At 39.4% G+C, this 15,935-nt stretch overlaps 1 pseudogene; it reads right to left on the minus strand.

Moving 5' to 3' along the window:
- Nucleotides 1–9,470: 9,470 nt before the first annotated feature.
- Nucleotides 9,471–14,795, minus strand: LOC148923520 (uncharacterized; annotated as a pseudogene).
- Between the last annotated feature and the right edge of the window lie 1,140 nt (nt 14,796–15,935).

The following is a 15,935-nucleotide window of genomic DNA, read 5'->3' on the forward strand; positions in this document are numbered from 1 at the left end:
CTCATGTAGGGCATGGATTTCCATCCCTACATGAGTTATCACCCCTATCAAACATGACCTTCGTGGAATAGTAGTTAAGAATTAACCAAGCTCCCTAATTAATTACATACATACATACATTATACATACATTTGATTTCGTGTCTTGGTAAATGGTTGACTTTTTTTTTCTTTATTAGATTACCTTTTCAATTATGCTTGAACTTTGTTATACTTTACGCCGAGTTACGCACCTACTATTAGTTATTGTAAGTATAATTAACACTAATTAACTTGAATGTCTATGTTGTGTCTTGGTAGTTTATTTCTTTTCCCTTTGTTGTTTATGGAGTACTGTACTTGAACTTTGTTGTAGTCTCTCTCTTACTAATATAAAATCATTAAAATCACATTTTCCGCACCATAATTTTTATGTATATTCATGCATCCAAATTTAACGAAATTCAGTGAAGTGATAATATAAAAATGACGAATTGGAAGTCTTTCTCTATGGTAGGGAAACTTATTAAATAAGCTAGTAGACTAGTACTGTGAAAATTGCAACTCATTTGGTCTTCTCAATGCATCTAACTATAATACTATAGTACTCCCTACGTCCTAGATTTGTAGTAACATTTTGCCATAAAAGTCCGTCCCACATTTAGAGTAATATTTAGAATTTACCATATTTGCACACAAAATTTTACCCCATTATGCACTAAAATTACACCCAAATGCCATTATCTACATTAAAATAAATCAAAACAAAAATAACAAACCAAAAAGTCAAAGAGGGACCCACCAACTCACTTAATTTATTACGCACTCCATCATCTCACTTCATTTATTACACACTACACCATCTCACTCCACCAACTCACTTCATTTATTACACACTCCACCTCTCACTTCATTAATTACACACTCTCCCAATTCCTTAAAACTCGTGCCATAACTAAATGTTACTACAAATGTGGGACGGAGGGAGTACTACTTAGGCCATCCATGTCTCTATCTCTTATTCATCTCTTAATCATCTTATCTCTTAACTATTCATGAGCCCTGCTATACTTTTCACCCCATCTCTTAACTAAGAGACAATACCTGCATCCTTCCATCTCTTAACTATTCATTCAATTTCATTTTTTATTTTTAATTCCAACAAATTCAATTAATAAAAACACACTTCATTAAATAAAATAAAAATTACAATTTAAAAACCTAAAAAATAAAAAAAATACATAATTTAAAATCCTAAAAAATAAAAAAAATACATAATTAAAATCCTAAAAAAAATAAAAATACATAATTAAAATACTCTAAATTAAATTATAAAAACTACTCCGCCGGCGAATCATCTCCCGAAGTCGGTGGCGGTGCACCCAAGTTAGATCGAGACCGAATACCAAGTTGAGCTTTCATATGCTCAATTCCGTCCATATGGGCTTCAAATTGTGGAGGACTCATTTTTAAAGTGTCAGCCATCGTGGCGAGCAGGTACATGGACATTAGGGTGTTCGAACCCGTGCCGGAGCCCGAGCCCGAGCCCGAGCCTGCTTGGCTTGATTCGCCGCAGCCCTTCCCCCTCCCTCTAGCCGCCTTGGTCCCTTGCGGCCGACGTCGTGAACCGGAAGAACCCCCTGCATCATCGGTTGCGTGCCCTCTTGTGAGGTGTTGCCTTCGCCGCCATCACTAGACGAGTAATGACCACGCGCCGTGTGCTTCGTGCGTTTCGAGCCCGTGCCCGACTGGACACCGTTAGCCCACTTTTCAAGGTGGTGGACTTGCGACCAAACATCGACATGCTTGAAATCTTTACCGACGTCATCTTTAAAGACCCGCAACGCCGCTCTCAAAATGTCGGCTCCACTAGCTCCGCTTTGGTAATTCGCCTCTTCTACCCTGTATATCGCGCAAAATTTTTTGACATCTTTGTCGCATCGGTGCCAATGACCGCGGAGCATCTTCACGTTGCGGGCAAAGATCTTCAGCCTTCGTGCGTTGTAAAGTTTGGTGACTTTTTTCCAGAAACACAAGCTGGTTTGTTGATTCCTGATGACAGGATCGTATGAGACGGTGATCCAAGCATCGTACAGAGCCAACGTCTCCATTTGGCTGTATGGATGACGGCCACCGTCCCCCACAACCTCGTGGTCGCCCTCTTCCTCCTCTACCTCTTCGGCCACCTTGGCATTGACGCCGATCCTGGCGGAGCCTCCACCTATCGGCCGGTAAGTGCGTTCATCCGGAAAATTCTCCGGAATTTGGGATAATCCCGGCGATTGCCCGTACCTCTGGGGGAGGGACGATAGTATGCATTCACATCAAAATATGGTGTTTGGTACGCCGGCGGAGTCGTCGAGCCTTGGGTGCCCGACGACGAACCGGTATCGGTAGTACCCAAAACGTTGTACATGCCCGCCCAATCGCCAAACGAGTTCAAGTCGAACCCACCGGAGCCGCGGCCGCCGTCGCCAGAGTTTTCTATCGCCGGACATTTTTTCAAAAATTGGAGAGAAAAGAGACAAGATGTTTGAGAGAGAAGAATAGATGAGTGTAGTGTTTGTGTGTAGAATGGAGAATGGAAGAGGAAGAGAGTATTTGTAGAATAATAAAAGAAAAATATATATTTTTTTAAATTGACCATTTGAATTTTTTTTTTCTTTTTCGAAATTTCAATTTTTTTTAAAAAAAAACAAATTATGACATCATAATTACGACGCCCACTTGCGGGCCGGCGAGTGGGCGTCACGCCTAGCGCCACAACGCGCCACGTGGCGCTGGCGCGTGGCGAGACAACTCGTGGCCTGCCCCTTCCGCGCGCGACGCGCAACGGGATGTCCCGTCTCGTCAGAACGAGATGCGTTTTGCAACGCGGTCTCGCCGGGACCAGATCGAGACCGCAGCGAGCCGCGCTACTAATGCTCTAAATCATTGACAGTGGAAAAAAGTTGAATATGTGTATTTCAACAACACAACTTTACTGCTTCGATCCCTACTTTTTATATACTCCTAAATTAAATATACATGTGTGTTATTTTACTTAAACTAGTATATTGTTCATATTATAAAATTGGACCGATATATGACTTATATTTATAATTTTATTAGTGATGTGATAGTTATAACGAATTTGTGCGTGTCAGTATTATTCATAAATGATATTAGACTCCACATTCCAGTGACCTTTTTTCACTCACATTTTTCCTTATCTTTTTTCACCAATTTTCTTTTACATTTCTTAAAATTAGTGTCGAATTCAACTGGGACTCCTAAAATGGGACGAAGGGAGTAACATATAATACAAGAGTTAGTATGTTACTATTCCTTCAATGAAAATGTTATACCACTAAACTGTATTCTCCCTTTGAAGAATCAAACATATAAAAGAGAACCAACAACATCCAAGAATCAAACATATAAAGGAGATCCAACAACATCATTTTATTTGTTTGAGAGGAAAGGAGAGTGAATGAGGTTATGAATGGAAGAAAAAAAAGGTTACATTTCCCAAATCAACCCACCATATTCCAAATCTCTATTTTGTCTAATCAATGCGATATTACCTCTCATTTTCCAAAATTGATATTAAATTAGAGTTAATAAATTATAGTGGGTCCCTCTATTTGTCTTTATTAATCCCAAATCAACGTTATAATACAAAAAGAGACGCATCAATTTCCAAAACATAGATTAAATTAATAACTGACTATGGGTCCTCTCTCTAAAATTGTGTACATAGACACTAGTGATAATTTGTGTATTTAGTAACTAATGTCGAAATAATGTACATAGATAACTCTGTAATACGATTCAATTCTCCCATAGAGGTACTACTACAGTATTTCATTTATATGGTATAAAGTATAGTGGTATATCACTTTTCATTAAAGGTAGTCTCTCGCAATTCCGAGCACATTTCCACCGCCATGAACAACCGGAATCTACTAGGTTTCGTGATAATTCCTCCTATTTGTTTCGTTTATATTTTGTTTGGATTTAGTGTTGTTGTAGATAATTGGCACTGGTAGGGCTGGGGAAAAATACCGAAATACCGAAATACCGGCCTTATCGTACCGAAAAAATATCGAAAATACCGAATTTTCGGTATATCGTGACTTTCGGTATGGTATGATACCTTACCGAAAGATTCCGATAAGGTAACGGTATGAATTTTCAAATACCGCGGTATACCGCTGCATACCGAAATTCGGTATATACCGTAAATTAAGGTATATACCGTAAATTAAGGTATATACCACAAAAATATAAACACAATTATATATAAAATATATTTTATATACTTTTAAATTATAAAATCTATTGTGAAATATAAATATAATTATGAATAAATTATATTTAATTTATTTTTAAAATTATAAATTATAAATAATATTTTAAAAACTCTAATTTTCTATTTTAATTGATGTTGAAAGTCAGGTATACCGCAAAAGTAAGGTATACCAAACTTCGGTACGGTATATACCGAAAATGAGGTACGGTATCGGTATAAAAATTTATCATACCGAAAATAAGGTATGCCGAAGTTCGGTATACCGAAAACTTTGATAAGGTAAAGGTATGACTTTTTCACATACCGTATTTACGGTAAGGTATACGGTATGGTGGTTTCGGTAAGGTATACCTTACCTACCCACCCCTAGGCACTGGCATTGTTGTGAAGATTATACAAATAGTTCTAATTTTTGTTTTATATTGTTTGCAATAATATAGTAAAGACTTAACAATTAGTCTAGACTACATTGCTCTTACATATTTTTTTATATAGGAATTGCTCACATGTTCTATAATATTCTACTCTATTATTTTATTAGATAATATTTATATTTAGAAAATTTTATATAATTCTATTAGTAGATAATCTCATACAAATTATCTAGATATTTTACTACATAAATCTAGATAATATCTAGATATTTCTATAACATAAAAACTAATTATTCTACCATAAAAATCAAATTAATTTTTATTTATTCCAACAAACTGTATACCGTGCACGATAAAAGATCATCTATGGTCCACTTTTATTAATTTATTTCATAAGTACCGGTTCAAATTGTAAATTCTCAATCTACCATTATAGTGAGAATTATTTTATCGATGACGTTTAGATAAAAGTTTAAACAACAACAACCACCACGACAAAAACATTTTCTGTTTAATTATCTAAATACACATTGGTAGTGGCAAAAGAAGTCCATTAAAAGAAACATTAATTTTATTTGAGAGTTTTGTTGGGCCTATCTATGGATTTTTATAAATGATTTATTACTATTTGTAATTCAGCCTATTTCATGATAGGTGAAATATACTTTTGAGATAATGAAATCTAAAAGGAAAGGGAGGTGTAAATACAAAATGAACAATTTAAGTATATATGTTTATTTTTCAAAGTTGTAGGATGTAATTTGTTAATGTTGGGCTAAATTATATGTTGTGAGCTGAATTAGATAAAATATCAATTTAGCAATGTATTGGATTTTATATCCCAGCTTTCATTGGATTGTATGCAATCAATACTTGTTTCTACAAAGATTTCACAACGGAGGGTGTCACAGTCGTAGGAATAAGTATTTGATGTGGCAATCTTTTTATCTCATCATGGAAAATAATATGCTGATATTTGGGCCCATTTTGTGTTATGATTGATTTTGGGCTAATGTAGTGGGCTTTGTGAGCCCTTTCCCAATATTTAGGAAATATTTTATTTTCTTCGAATTCCTAAAGGTTTATTCGTTTTCCCTTGAATCTTCTCTTTTTCAGATACATCATGGAAATTTATTGAATAATGTACAATGTAGTGTAACTCAAATCATATAGTATAGTACTACGTATTATTGAAAAATATTAACAGAATGATCCCAATTTTGGGTACGATGCTGCTGAAGGTTTGTGTTTGGTGGCTTTTTGGCCAATTTAGTGGGTTTTGAGATCCATTTCCAACGCTATTAGTGGGATTTCCTTTTAATCTTCTATTTTTCATTGATACTTTACACACGGATGGAAATTTAATAAATAATGTACTCCCTCCGTTCCATAAAGATTGTCCCATTTTTTTATTTCGGTCCATCCCACAAAGTTTGTTCCATTTCACTTTTTATCAGTAGACCTCATATTCCACTAACTCATTCCTACTCACATTTTATTATAAAACGAATATATAAAAGTAGGACTTACATTCCACTAACTTTTTCATCTTACTTTTCATTATATTTCTTAAAATCCGTGCCTGATCAAAGTGGGATAATCTTTATGGGACGGAGGGAGTACTATGCAGTGGAACTCAAAACATATACTAACAAATTATTGAAAACAAATGTCAAAGAATAGTAATCTCAATAGTTAATAATGAAATTCGTACAAGAAGATTTGATTCTATCTTCAACAATTGTAATCTACTCCACTGTTTCATGTTGTTTTCATAATAGAGATTAAGAATAGTGTTAAGTAGATAGTGAATAAAGTAAGAAATATGAAGAATAGTGTTAAGTAGATAGTGAATAAAGTAAGAAATATGAAGAGAGAATAAAGTAGAAGAGAGAATGACTTTTTTCCAAGAGTGAACTACAAAAATAGTCCATGGACTATGCGTTTATCTCGCCAATGAACCCTGGATTTTAAAAATATCCCGAGACAACCCTGGACTAAGCGTTTATCTCGAAAATGGTCCTTTTTCACTGTTTTGTGACGAAAATACCCTTTTGGGGGGTTTGGGCAATTTGGTCTTTTTACATTTTAAATCTGATATAATTTTAGTTATGTACTAAATCGGATATTATTTCAAAATTATCATTCTTCTTCCCTTTTGGCATCCTTCGCTTTTTATTTCAATATTAGATTTAATTTTATAAAATTAAATTTTTAAATATCAATAAATTTTTGAAATTATTAAAATTACTATTAAATAACAAATTAATAGTTTTAATCAATATTTGATAGTGTCTAATATTTAATCAATAAGGTACGAGGACGCCTTAGTTTTAATCAATATTTAATAGTTTTAATCATAAATAGTTCATATAACACGATTTAGTCAACTTCATAATATTTTTAGTCAGAATTTCCTATACATTAGATGCATATTTATTTCGGAATAAATCGTGTTATATGATCTATTTATGATTAAAACTATTAAATATTGATTAAATCTAAGGTGTAGTCGTACCTTATTGATTAAATATTAGACACTATGAAATATTTATTAAAACTATTAATTTGTTATTTGATAGTAATTTTAATAATTAAAAAAATTATTAATATTTAAAAATCAAAATTTAAAATTTAATTTTATAAAATTAAATCTAATATTGAAATAAAGAAACAAAGTGAAGGATAATAAAAGGGAAGAAGAATGATAATTTTGAAATAATATCAGATTTAGTACATAACTGAAATAATATCAGATTTAGTGTCTCATTTAACTTGTAACTTCCTAAAATAGAAAAAAACGACTCAATTAACATGAAACGAGGGAGTATTAAATACTTGTAGTAATATGGAAAGAAAGAGATATATATGGAATTACCAAAAATAGAGAATGTCATACATATATAGTTGGTATTTATGAATTTTGTAGAAAAATCAAGATGGGAGAGGAAATATTTAAATTAATTTTGGAAAGTTGGATGTAAAAAGGGATTAAATCGGGAAAGGCATGGGGAGAGAGGGGAGAAAAATTATTTAGGAAATCAAGTATTCCACACAAGGAAAAAGATTGAAATAAGTAATCTCCCTTCTTAATTAAACTGATCTTCTTCCTCCTATATATAAGTCGACGGTTTTGATTACAAAACCATAACATTCATATAAATAAACTCTAGTGGGCATTATATGATTGTAATCAATTAAGATTTTTTATGCTAATTAAGAAATGAGATGCAATATTAGCCACTCATTTTTATTAAATGAGTGGTCCAGATTTTTCTACATAGAAAATATCTTTAAATTAATTAATTATGAAAGGGCAGAATGGTAATATCATGGTATATTTTATTCAATAAATATTTTTTTTTAATTTTTAATTTAAATTTTTTTTATTAAATTTTTATAAATTTTTTAAGCGAGTATACGTTACGATTTGATGAGACGAGCGAGTATCGAGTTGTAGAGCAAGTGTGTAACAGCCCGCCCTCCTAGGGTACAATAAATGCGGCGGCTGCTACCCAAAACCGACTCCAAAGAAGTAAACATATGCTAGGGTTTCATTTAAAGAGTACTGACCCAAAGAATTGGAAGGAATATCAGAGTATTTAATGCAACAACTTAACCTAGAAGTCCAAAGGAAGATAGATATCATAAATGATGATCAAAACCTTAAGAATACGACATAGTATCCAAGACAAAATCACAAGAAAAGGGCTAAGGCCACAACCGAAAGTAAGATGCAAATTATTCCAAGAAGAAATTCTAAAGAGTATAAAAAATTCAGCGGAAAACGACCAAGAGAAAAGCATAGCTATGTATGGTGATACAACTACACTTAGAGTTCAACATATCCATATTTATTAATTGAGCTGCTCAACACCCGCCACCGCTCGTCATCATTCAACCTGCACATAAGGAAAACACATGCAGGGCTGAGTATTTTGAAATACTCAGTGAGCTAATTGCCAAAACATTTTATGAGTTATGCCACCCTTACCAAGTGAACTCGAGTTTTAAGCAGTTATAAAAGAATATCACGAGTATCACAAAATATATTTTCCACAGACTGGCCAGTCAAAATAACTCCCCATTCTCCTCAACATAATCCACAATCACAATCATTCCATGGTGCGATGAAAGTGTGGCCACACTTTTCGCCCACGAGACCGACCGACTAGCAAGGACGGCTCCCGATCCCCTCGTGTACACAGCCTGGTAGGGCATGCGGCCCATACTCAGACCCGAATTCGTATAAACATATCCATAGCCGTATAGCCCAATGGAGTGAACTCACAAACTAGGCATCAGGCACACAATATCACAATAAAACAAACATAGGCATGGCATAACAGTTAAACCACCCTTATAACACCAAACAACGTTTCGATAAAATAAAAGAGAGTTTTTAGAGTAAAGCCCACCTCGATTGCTTAGTTTTCAAGTAGTTTCGCTTTTCCGTTATCCGGCTTCGCAACCAAAGTTTCATCTTTTAATCACATAGGCACATATCACAGATTAGGTTCAATACTAGTCTTACTCATGCATGTCTCATTACTTTTCCCTCTTCCCAACGATTTATCTTATCATTACCAATTAATCAAGACCATGTTTATCACACAAGATTATTTAACAATCAAACACACACTACACAACACAACAACACACACACACACACGGCACACACACACACACGGCACACACACATACACATGTTCCCACATCCCTTTTTATCCCTCTTTCACTCAACCAAGATGCATGAGGGTTCAAGAAGACCGATTAATCGGTTAGAAGAAGAAAAAGAAGAAGTAGAAGAAGAATAAGGAGGACTCATAAACGAAATACCTTTTTAGCGAAAAACAATCGGTAGAAACAAAGTAGAGACTTGGTTCTTCAATATCCTCGGATTAAACTTCGATTTCTTCTCAAAGGATGAAGGATTAATGGAGTAAAGTAGAAGAAAATTGAGAGTGTATGGGAGGGTGGGGGCCGAAAATTATGGAGGCTAGGGTTGATGTTTCTCTTATTTATAGTGCTCAACAAGATCTTTAGGTAATTAGAATAGAATATTTGGTAAGATCTCATTATCCCCAAATTAAATCAATAAAATAATATTGTGAAGTAGGGAAGAAGAATTAACAAAAATAGGCTAGGTATCAAGCATGGTATTTTCGAAAATTAGGCCTTCCAATTAGCCATGGTTTTGTTTAGGTATATTTTACGGAGTAGAATAAAATATCACAGAGCAAAATAAAAATAAGAATTCTCCCAATTTGGAGTAGAAATAGGCGTCTCCTATGCCTAATTAAATAAGGCATGGATTTTTCAAATATTGCCTAGAATAAGGTAAGGCAAGATCTCTTGAGGTATGAAAAGATTTGGTAGAATAATTAAATTCTAGGTATGGAAGGAAATCAAGTAAGGAGTCAAATAAAATAAAATAATTCCTTCCTTCCCAAATATGGTGATTTTCGAAAATCACTAGAAAAATAAGGGGGCTCGATTTTTCTATCTTTAAACAAGGAAATAATTGGCTCTTGGAATTTAATTTGGATAAATATCCCAAGGATTAAATAAATTCCGGAAGAAATAGAATTTCTCTTCAAAGGGGTCTAGGGTTCGAAAATTTCAAGAATTAGGGTGACAAGTATTTATGGAAATTTTCTCTAATATTCTCACTCACCCTTAAACAATTAATTGCCACATAATCTCATAACTTAATATATCACATGCCACATCATTTAAATCAAATAGTTTGACTTTTCAACTTTCAACATAAACCCTAAACTCGATTCGACCATAACATCTCATGAAATAAATGCATTCTCGATTCCACGTCATCAACAATTAATTCTAGGGCTCTAAAATTAGGGTTCTAAATTCCGGGATGTTACATCCTACCACACTTAAAAGAAATTTCGTCCCGAAATTTGGTACCTTTATGGAAAGAGTTACGGGTATAGGTTTATCATCTCATCCTCACGCTCCCACGTGGCTTCCTCGGGCCCGTGGTTTCTCCATTGAATTTTCACGAAGGCAGTGGTTTTATTTCTCAAGGTTTGAACCTTTCGATCTAAGATTAATTGGGGTTGCTCCTCGTAGCTCAGATCCGGGCTCACAGCAATATCCTCGTAGCGAATCACATGCTTCGGATCGAACACGTATTTTCGCAACTGCGACACATGAAAAACGTTGTGCACGTTCCCAAGGCTGGGCGGCAGCGCTAAACGATAAGCTACGGGTCCTACTCCTTCTAGAATCTCATACGGCCCTATAAAACGCGGTTTTAGTTTGCCCTTGACTCCAAAACGCGCTATCCCTTTCGACGGGGATACTTTGAGGAAAACTTTATCACCAGCGTGGAACTGTAGGTCCGTCCGTCGAACGTCGGCGTGCGACTTCTGTCTGTCATGAGCTTCCTTCATTCGCGTGCGGATTTGTCGAACAATTTCGACCATTTCTTCGACTGCATCGAGTCCAAGCGCTCTTCGTTCGCCAACTTCATCCCAGTAGAGCGGAGATCTACACTTTTTCCCATAAAGTGCTTCGTATGGCGCCATGCCGATCGTTGCTTTAAAGCTGTTGTTGTAGGCGAACTCGATCAAAGGGAGTGCGGTCTCCCAACTTCCACCTCGGTCGAGCACCACGGCTCTTAACATATCCTCGAGAGTTAGTATCGTCCTCTCGGATTGTCCATCGGATTGTGGGTGAAAAGCGGTGCTAAAGTTTAAGCGTGTTCCAAGCTCGCGTTGTAAACTAACCCAAAATTTCGAGGTAAACTTCGAGTCACGATCAGACGTAATTGTCACTGGGACTCCATGTAGTCGCACGATCTCTTGAATGTAGATTCGGGCTAGCTTATCCGATCCATGGGTTACGGGGATTGGTATGAAATGCGCACTCTTGGTAAGTCGATGATCACCCAGATCGCGGTGTTCCCTTTAAGGGTTTTCGGCAACGCAGTCACGAAATCCATAGCGATGTGCTCCCACTTCCATTCGGGTATCTCAAGCGATTGTAGCTTCCCGTACGGTCGTTGGTGTAAGGCTTTCACCTGTTGGCAGGCTAAGCAACGCTCCACGAAAGCTGCGACGTCTCTCTTCATGCCGTTCCACCAAAAGGACTTCTTCAGATCCTGGTACATCTTCGTGCTCCCGGGGTGAGCAGTGTATGGGGTTTCGTGCGCTTCGCTCAAGATTTCGTTCCTAAGACCCTCGTCGTTCGGCACACACAGTCTCCCTTCAAAGGTAAGAGCGTTATCGGAAGCCTCACTAAAACTTCCGGATTCACCGGTCCTCACTTCGACTCGAATCTCTTCTAATTTCTCATCTAGCCGTTGTGCTGCAACGATCCTCGTCCTTAGATCAGGTTCTACTACTAACGCGGCGATTCGACCTTTCACGGTATCGGGTGTTCTAAGTACTTCTATCCGCAACTTACTCAACTCTCGCACTAGGCTTTCCTCGGCTGTCAGAAAGAAGGCGAGTTGCGAATGGTCTCTACGGCTTAAAGCGTCTGCTACTACGTTTGCCTTGCCGGGGTGGTAGTTGATACCACAATCGTAGTCCTTCACTATCTCGAGCCATCTCCGTTGTCGCATGTTCAGGTCCTTCTGCTCGAAGAAGTACTTCAAACTCTTATGATCCGTAAAGATTTCACACCTAACTCCGTAGAGATGGTGCCTCCAAATCTTTAGGGCATGCACTACAGCGGCTAACTCTAGATCGTGGGTAGGGTAGTTCAACTCGTGCGGTTTCAACTGTGCGACGCGTAAGCGATCACCTTGTTGTTCTGCATCAACACGCATCCTAATCCGACTTTCGAAGTGTCGGTGTAAACTACGTAGTCGACTCCAAGCTCTGGCACAGCTAACACTGGTGCGGTGGTCAATTTCTCCTTCAAGAGCTGAAAGCTCGCTTCACACTCCGGCGTCCAATTCACCTTGATTCCTTTCTTGAGCTGCTGGGTCATTGGTCTCGCTATCTTTGAGAATCCTTCTATGAACCTTCGGTAGTATCCTGCCAAACCCAGGAAACTCCGAATCTCGTTCGGTGTCGATGGCGACTTCCATTGTTGCACCGCCTCGACCTTGGCGGGGTCCACTCGGATTCCTTCTGCTGACACGATGTGTCCTAAAAAGTTGACTTCCTTCAGCCAGAATTCACACTTGCTGAATTTGGCGTACAACTTCTCCTCCCTCAACGTCTCCAGCACGATTCGTAGGTGTTCCGCGTGCTCCATCTCGTCCTTCGAGTAGACTAAGATATCATCTATGAATACTAAGACGAACGTATCTAGGTACGGGTGGAAAACTCGGTTCTTCAAATCCATAAACACGGCTGGGGCGTTCGTCAGACCGAACGGCATCACGACGAACTCATAGTGACCATATCCAGTACGGAATGCGGTTTTTGGGATATCCTCCTTTCGCACTTTCAGCTGGTGGTATCCGGACTTCAAATCCATCTTAGAAAACACTCCGGCTCCTCGGAGTTGGTCGAACAGGTCATCTATCCTCGGCAAGGGGTACTTATTCTTGAGGGTCAATTTGTTCAACTCTCTATAGTCGATACACATTCTCATTGACCCGTCTTTCTTCCTAACGAAGAGCACCAGTGCGCCCCATGGCGAAACACTGGGCTTAACGAATCCTAAGTCCATGAGCTCTTGTAGCTGAATCTTTAACTCCTCTAACTCCTTAGGTGCCATGCGGTACGGCGCCTTCGATATGGGGGCGGCTCCAGGTTCGAGATCGATCGTAAATTCTAACTGCCTATCGGGCGGCGGTCCAGGTAACTCCTCGGGAAAGACATCGGGAAAATCTCGTACGACAGCAACGTCTTCAAGCCTCGCTTCCTCTTTCTCTTCTCCGTGGAGATAGACAAGGTAGGCTGGGCGTCCTTTCCTCAACATGGCGGTGGCTTGTAACGCAGAGACTACAGCGATTCGTCGGTTCATCGAGATTCCGTGGTACACGGCGGGTTCCATACCCGGGGTTTGTAGGGTTATCTGTCGCTTCTCACAACTAATCGTCGCAAAGTTCGCAGTTAACCAATCCATTCCTAAGATCACGTCAACGTCTCTCATCGCCATAACTCGCAGGTCGTGAGCAACTAACTTAAGTTCTCCTAGCACGATTTCTACGTTCAAGCAAAAACGAGAGATCTCAACCAGTCCTCCTACTGGTGAGGACACCATCATCCTATGTTCGGACTTCCTAGTAGGCAAACTTAGGGTATGCACACACAACTCAGAGATAAACGAGTGGGATGCGCCCGTATCAAACAAAACAACGATAGGGGTATCAAGGATTTCGCCTATACCTGCTAGATTTCCACTCTCGGGCTTCCCTTGTTCGACCTTGGGCTGCTTCTGCTCTATAGCGTACGCTCTAGCCGGGGCGGGAAGTCTTGGGCGGACAGGCTGCTGCAGCCGCAGTGGCTGGTTCTGGTTTGCTCCCGAGCCCGTAGGTGGCGCCCTCGGCTGCTGACAGAAACTCCGTGGGTTCTGCCTCGACCCGGTTCCTACGTTCCTACTCGGACACTCCCTAGAGAAATGACCGTTCCCTCCGCAGTTGAAGCATTTAGTCGGGTTCGGTCCTCTACACTCCCCGAAATGGTACCTGGCGCTAACGTTACACTGTGGCGGTCTGGCACGGGGGTCGTTCCTTGGATTGTACGAAGTCTGTCCTCCTCCGTACGGCGGCCTGTTCTGAGTGGGGCGGTATCGCTTGTTGTCACAGGGAATCCTACTCTCCTCCCATCTCCTCTTATCATGGTTAGGACGTGGCGGGGGTAATGTCATTGCGGTGTTCCCCGCGCTCCTCTCTTTCGGCATCGCTGCCTCTACATCTAGTGCGAGGGCTAGCGCCTCAGCGTACGTAAGGGTTCCGCGGACTGCCAACGCCATCCTAATCTCGTGCCTAAGGCCCTCACGAAACTTATCAGCTAGTTTCTCATCAGTATCGGTCTGTTCCGGCACGTAGCGGGTCATGTCACAAAGTGCACGGTCATACTCGGTTACGAACAGGCGTCCTTGGGTGAGGTTGTGAAACTCGGCGGCTTTTGCCTTGCGGTAGATCTTGGGTACATACTCGTCGTAGACCTCAGTCTTGAATTCTTCCCAAGTCATCCCGTCTAAGCGATCCTGGGGCATGGTCTTTAGCTTGGTATCCCACCAAAAGTCGGCGGATCCAGTCAGCTGATGCGTCACGCAGATCATCTTCTCCGCATCGTTGCACACTAAGGTCTTGAAAATGCGTTCTAAGGCACATATCCAAGTTTCAGCTTTCGCAGGTTCACCCATTCCGTCGAAGGTAGGAGGCTTTTGGTCAAGGAAAAGCTTCACGACTTCCCTATCTACTCGTGGAGGTGGTGGTGGTGGTGGTGGTGACGGCGACCTAGGTTGCGTCACACTTTCTTCTACCGAAGCCCGGGAGGTAGGTCCCTCATTCCTCACGTTGCGTCTAGGCGGCATTCTGATTTATCACACTCGAATTGTTAGCGTACTTAATTCAAAAATCTCAAGATGGTGATAGGGTACTTTGAAAGGAAGAAAAGAAATTTTTAACTCATTCACAAGTATGGTCTAAGGAAAGACCACACAAAACAGTTGTTAGGAAAATAGAGAACATAATAAGATAGCACCATAAGGTGGAAAACACTTGGAGAATAATAGAACGAGTAAGTATATTCACGCAATAAAGATAGGAAAGAGTGAAGACGGCTTCATAGCCATATAATAGAATGAAAGGTACGAATTCCCCATTAAGTCTCAAAAGTGATCCCAAAAGGTCTTGGTACAATGAATGAAAAAGAGCGATTCAATCGCGGAAGAAAATAACAATGTAAATAGAAGTTCTAGAACTCAAAAACATGGGGAAAGGGAAAACAAAATTCCTATTCGGGCACTAGACATCTCCGCCCTCGTCCTGCTCGGGTTCTCCCGACTCTCCGACACTCTCCGCGTTCGAACTCTCTCCTCTCTCGAACGATCCCATCTCCTTGTCCTTCTTCTCGTTGCTTAGGGGCGAAGGAATCGAAGTAAGCATCTCTTCGGCCTCCCTTATGATTATTCGAGGGGCCGAAACGCGCATCCTAAGGGTCCTTTTACGGGGAACGCGAGCAACATGCGGTTCCTCATCATTGCGATACTTCATCCGACGTGCTGCTCCTGTCGAGTACCTTTGCGTTGGCGGATGAAGTGGAGGTCCGTCAACGGCGGTAGACATGGCCGGAAGTAAGACTCCCATTAGGCCATCGAAGTCTCCTCGAGGCGTGTATTTGGGAGGGCTAA

This window comes from Salvia hispanica, chromosome 6, assembly GCF_029641045.1.
Source record: "Salvia hispanica isolate PSC_SH4W2 chromosome 6, Shi_PSC_v1, whole genome shotgun sequence".
Classification (NCBI taxonomy): domain Eukaryota; kingdom Viridiplantae; phylum Streptophyta; class Magnoliopsida; order Lamiales; family Lamiaceae; genus Salvia; species Salvia hispanica.